The following is a 6,402-nucleotide window of genomic DNA, read 5'->3' on the forward strand; positions in this document are numbered from 1 at the left end:
CTCGGGGCAGAAGGCAAAGCAAACGAAAGGGGCAGCTGCAACACTCTCTTGATCAGCGCCCAGAATGGTTTTCAAAGCCAACCACTCTAAAGAATCACTTTGTATTTCCCATCAGGACTCCTGCTCTGATTACATATCGCCCCAATAGGCAGATAAATGAGCTAAAAGCAACGCTGTTTGGAAGGGGTAGAGGGAGGGGAAAGGGGAGAGGAGGAAAGCAGCTCACTCACTGTGCCGACTCAGGCAATGCGTTTCAGGCTGGCTGTGATAAATGAAAGCAGCACCTGCACCCGTGCCCCATGGTGGTCACTGAGGAGGCTTCTGGGACGACACTGCGAAATAAAAGCATATGGACAATTAAAGGGAACTTCAAGGTGCTCGGTAGCTTTTTAAACCTTGACATCAAAACGATTGATAGTAACTTGGAGTGGAGAAAGGAACTGAGATGTCATTGGGATCGTTAAAGCATTTCTCTTATCTGATCAAATCTGTCTACTCATATATGCTTAGTAAAAGCTATTAAAATAAATTTCTGTTTAAGTTTGTTTTTAAAGATAGCATGACTTCAGATAATATCCTTCGAGCAATTTGGCATTGATTTTTACTGACACTGTGTTTTGAATTTGAAGACTGCTTAGGGGGATTACGTGGGAGACTTGTTACCATGTCAGGCTAAAGGTGCAGTTATTGCCTTGATGTGTTTTCTCTGTCTACTGAATAAGTTTTGGTGAGTTTTCTTTGGTAGGGGACGAAAAGCAGGTGAGTTTTGAGAGTAAGAGAACGCAGCCCAAATGTTCCCATTCCCCCTTAGCTACAGAAAACCAGCTGCTTCTCATTTCAGAATCAAAACAAATCAGAGCATCTCTTTTGAGGGTGGGGCATGGGCTGCTCTACATCTTTAGGATTTATAGTGAAATGGTGCAATTTGAAATTGTATTCAATATCTGCCATTCCAACTCAACTGTGTTTGCAAAACACTCAGTATTTGTAAAAAACACAGCATTGGTATCTAGGGGGATTTATGACAAGGATGAATGAAATTCACAGGAATTATTGAAAGTTTGTCAGTACAAATACTAGAAATTGGAGCTGTTAAGTTTTACGTGTTGGTTCAGATGATAAATGTGCATTTGGAGTGCTAAATGTAATGCTCTCCCCAGGAAAGCTAGGAGGAGCTTACAGCCCTCTGACAGAAATGAAGGGACAAGACGAGCTGCCACTGTTTGCAGGTGAGGACGGCAGCGCCGAAGAGCTAGCTGCCTTCCCACTGAATCCATCCCAGCTCTACCCGTTGTCTGTGGGCACGAGTTTCAATGGAGAAGCTGTAGCCTGCAAAGGCAGAGCCCTGCACCGCCTGGGTGCCTCCTCTCTTTCCCCTTTCTACTCTGAACCTTTACCCACTGTTGTACAACGGCACCTTGTTATCGAATCTCCAGCAAATACTTTGGCAGGGAAGAGGCTTTTCCACTCTGTCACATCTGCTCTGGTATCTCCGAGCAGATAGATAGTGACTTGTTTGTGCCAGTTTCCAACAAGTACTTACATAAAACAAACAGTTTTTAAAACCTCTAAGCTTTCTCATTTGGCATTTGACTTTAACTTTATTCACCTTTCCTTCTGTACATTGTATTGGTTGTTAAGGATGGAAGAGGAAAAAAGTTCACCATCTCAGGGAAAAAGATACCAACAGTGCACCCGAGGAAAAGGTGACACAAGGACACACATGTGAACACGAGTGACTTTGGAGCTGAGTTCAGCAAGATCAGGGCTGGCTGTGAGGTTCTACAGGTACTGACCCCCACTGCCTCCCACCCTTCCCGGCTGCCCACTACCTTCCTCCGTGCAGAGAGTCACTGATTTCAGTGAACTCTTTTGCAAGAAGCAACATTTATTTTTCTGATCACTCCAGTTATTTGTCTGTCAGCTCCTAGCAGAGACCTCCCGAAATGCAGCGCTGCCAGCAGCAGGATCTAACCCACTTTTCAGCTCCTGCTTTGGGGAAGAGATGAGTTGAGGCATTTATTTCAGCAGGGCTTCCTCGATCAGAGAAAGGTTGGATTTCACTTGTGACTGAAAGCGTGTTATTTGCTTGGCTCTCTGCCCTGCTCTATTGCTTGAACAGGGGAGGTAAAGCTGAAATTTGGTTCTTTGTGCTGCTACCCAGCGACCGTCTTAGGAACTGAGCTCTGCAGCAATAGCAGGAGCCTGGTTTTTCTCTAACACCTTCATGGTCACTCACAGCACATCTCATTCCTCCCAGCTCTTCCACAGGGAGAGCATCGGCGGGGCACACGGCCGGGCAGGGGAGAGCGGCATCCCACGGCATTGCTGAGGCAGGGACCGATGGCCCCAGGGAGGGCAGAAATGGGGTCCTGGGCCATGGGGGACGCCCTGAGGGGGCTGGGCAGGGCCATTAGGGACTATTGGTACCCTCAGGGCCCTGACAAACGTTTCCAGCAGCGTGTGAAGGTTTCTGGTTTTCTGCCATGCAACAACACAGTATTCCCGATGTGGAGCCCTCTGTTTTTGACAAAGCAGCAGCGACAAAGGGAGAGGGGGCGGTGGTACACTTAGTGATGGCTTGTTAGGTAATGACAAATGACCAAACCGCCCTAACAGATTAATTGGGGGGGGGGGAGCAGGAATGCTGTCCCCTGTGCTCATTTGGCAAAGGGCGATGCACAATGCTGGAAAAGCCCGGCTAAGGACAGCAGGGTAGAAGGTGAGCCGGGCATGGCTCTGTGGAGCCACCACCAGCCGGAGCTGGGGGTCCACAGCCTCCCCATAGCGATGCCCACACCAACGCCGCCCGCAGACCCCTCCAGCTTTAGCTGGAGTTACTTGGAGGCTGTTTGTCCTGCCTCACCTGCCCTGATAGCGTTCCTAAACCTACTTGCTGAGCACCACGTGCTGACAGCGTCCTGGCTATGTCCCACCTGGAGGATCAGGGCAGGAACCAGCTGTGAACTTCCCCTGCTCCAGAGAGGCTGGCACCTCGAGATCCGGCAGCCGTTCTTGGGTCCGTGGATGGGACAGCACAGGAAATGCAATGGCCCATGTTAACCCATTTTGCACACCAAAGGGACAGCTACCAACCGCTCAGGGGTTTTCACTGCCTGATTTGTACTACTTTGGTCAAACACAGCCTGCGAGGAGCTGCCAGCGATCTGCTCTCACCCGTGAATGAAACCAAAAGCTCTGGGAAAGAACTGGGGGACACCATCAGGCTCATAAAAAGCCTCATCCCCACGTGATTCAAATCAAGTCATTCCCTTCTGTTGACAACTCACTTCTTTCTTCCTTTTTTCTCTCTCCTTGTTAATCCTTGGAGGAGTACTAATTTCAACTGGAGATCCTTGCATGCAAATTGGAGTCTAAGCCAAAGGCAGGCAGAAGAGGTGGTGAAGGACTCCGTGTGCATCTGTAATAAATATGATAGTGGTAGAGCGTGCTGGAGCGAATGAAGATATGAGAGGGTTGCACACTGCAACAGCTGTGAAGTGTGATACTTAATCAGGGAATTACACAGCATCAGAAGTGAACGATCAGTGACTTCAGTCAAAGCCAGCAGGTGTCTGGGCTCGCGTGTCCTGGTTTGGTGCCTTCCAGTTTGTTCCCAGGATGTTCATTCATTCCTCCGCCTACTGGGGACAGCAAACATCTTACCTTTGTCTGCTACAGATTTGGCCGTGACCCCAGGCTGTTCGTCAGGAAGCACAGGAGCCCACCATGCAGGATGGCCACTTGCTGAGATGAACTGTGGCTCAGACCATGCCCCCAGGTACACATTGGAGCTGCTTCTTTTCTTTTCTTTTCTTTTCTTTTCTTTTCTTTTCTTTTCTTTTCTTTTCTTTTCTTTTCTTTTCTTTTCTTTTCTTTTCTTTTCTTTTCTTTTCTTTTTCTTTTCTTTTTCTTTTCTTTTTCTTTTCTTTTTCTTTTTCTTTTTTCTTTTCTTTTCTTTTCTGTCAGAACACGGTGCTGCAGCCCCTGGGGATGAGGCAGCACGTGGGTCCCCTGAGGGGAGAAGAGCGGTGACCACAATCTCCTGCAGGCTGGGTATGTTGGGTGACGTTATCCTCCCATCTTCTTGCTGCAATGCCAAAACACCCCTGCACTATTCCAGCTTCGTGATCATCAGCAGTGAGTACCATTTGCAGGACTTAAACAAGACAAAGATAAATGGATGAAAACTCCCAGGGTGCCAGGACCATGGAGCAGTGGATGTTTCATCATGGTGCCAGAGAGACCAGACATATATTTATTCTGAGTTATTACAATGCTTTAGCTGACCTTGAAAAGCAGGTACTACTGCCACTTGTCTGATGCTAGGGAATAACCTTAAGCTGATTTTTTTTTTTTAAATCACCAAATATGACAAAAATGTATTTCCGCAGAACCCCGGTTTTACAGTCTTTAACTTGATTTTTTTCCTACCTCCAGTACCTCTTGCTATTTATAGCTATTCCTCATGACTCAGTTTTCCTTCCTCTCTGTTCACCCCCCAGCTACTCTTCCACTACTGGGGATTTCTCAGAAACGTTACGCTGCCAGAATTCACCTTTATTCTTAGAAATAGGAGCACAAGGACATTTGCCTGGAAGCAAAATGACATCTCTGAAGAATGACATGGGCTTGGGACATCGAATAAAATAGAAGAGGGCAAATTGGAGGGTAGAAGGCCAGAATTTCTGTGGGGCATCTAAGCTGTTTAAGGGCACTTAGTGTGTAAATGAGGTTATTTTGACAAAATGTGTCCTAGTATGGAATGTGCGACTGATCAGTAGGGGCTGCTGAGGAGCAAGTACTTGAAAACATGGGCTCCTTCTGGCTAAAAATATTGTGCCACCTTCATGGCTGATGGTGGTAGTATCCTTCTAACAGTCCTTGGAGGGGCATAAATCATGGTTTTATGCTGTGCTTTATAGGCACGGACAGAACCAGAAACAGATTTCATGGGAAAACTTAGGCAGAAAAAAAAAAAGGGATGTAGCTCAGTGATGACCATGGTGATGACCACTGTGCTCGGCTGGGTTTCAGAAGGATGTTCTGTGGCATTTTATGTCCATTGTGCTGTGCAAAACCCACGGCGCTCTTCCTCTGTCCTGCAGCACCGGTGCGAACAGAGCAGCAGCGGACGTTCGCACCTGCACTCAGCCAGCCTGGCTGCAGGTTTTCACCTGCTGTCCTCTCCATCCCTGCACGCTCCGCCTGCATCGCTGCTTCTGATATACCCCTGGTCAGTCCGTCAAATGATCGCTTCACCGAATTTACCTCTCTGACTCGAGAGCTGGGAGTTTCAGATGGGCCGTTCCCTAGCCAGGACTACGTGCATGGAAACTGGTTAGTGGACGTGCCCCTGTGCTCGTACCCCACAGCTGCTGTGCTTTGCTGGTTTTCACGTACCCGCACAGACCCTCTCTGCAGCTCAGGCACGCCGGGACTGATGCTTCATAGAACACTGGAGCTGGTCAGTGCACAGATTTAGGATGTTCAAGTGCCCAGAAATCCTGGGCAAATGTACAAGATCCTTTCAGTCTGCCAGAACAACATTTCCAGGTGGGAAAGGACAAGTCTGAGAAATGCAAATACACGGTGGGCCTTTCCAAATGGGTTTCGTAGCATACAACTAATAATTCAGTGCTTTTCACAGAAAAGTAAGGGCAGACAAGGCATATGCTCTAACTCTTCCAAGCTTTTTTCCCCTCGTCTCATTTTTCTTCTGGGATTATAAAAGATGGAGGCTTAGATTGATTTGTTTTTCTCTTCTGGAGCAGGGGCTTGGGGATTTCACTTTTATAAGGAACTTCTGCCATGTGGAGAAAGGTCAGAATCAGTTTTTGCTTTGGGTTTTTGATTTGGGTTTATTTTTTGAGTGTTTTGTTTTTCCATTTTCCAGGGCCGTTGGAGACAGGCCTGCACCACACCGTGGCGATTCCAGGTAGATGCTATGTAGAGCAGAGCTACAACAGAAGAGGGCTCCCAAGAAAGACGGTCTCCATCTCTCCCTATTTGGCTGATCCAGCTCTAACACTGCTGAAAGAGGGATCAGCATCCTTGGTGTTCATGGCAGCAGCTGTCTCAGATTTTCAGCCTACAATTACAAACCATTTAATTATCCTACAACACTGCCTGGGATTATGTACACTTTAAGCTGCATTATGCAGCAGCAGTTTGTCTGGCACAATCAGCGTTGATGGCCTCTGTTGCTGGAAGTGTCAGGGCCAAAGGCGGAGCAGGCTTGCGGCAGCTCATCTGCTCTCTGGCCGCCTGGGAACCGCTTGCCGGACTTTGCTTTTGGCTCTTATCTCCTTTAATCAGCTTTGTCAACCCCATTTCCTTGCCATGACGGAAGAACTGAACTGAACTGGGAAGAGGAGTCTAAGGAGACCTTGCAGACAGAAG

This window comes from Aquila chrysaetos, chromosome 11 (assembly GCF_900496995.4).
Source record: "Aquila chrysaetos chrysaetos chromosome 11, bAquChr1.4, whole genome shotgun sequence".
NCBI classification, from domain to species: Eukaryota; Metazoa; Chordata; class Aves; order Accipitriformes; family Accipitridae; genus Aquila; species Aquila chrysaetos.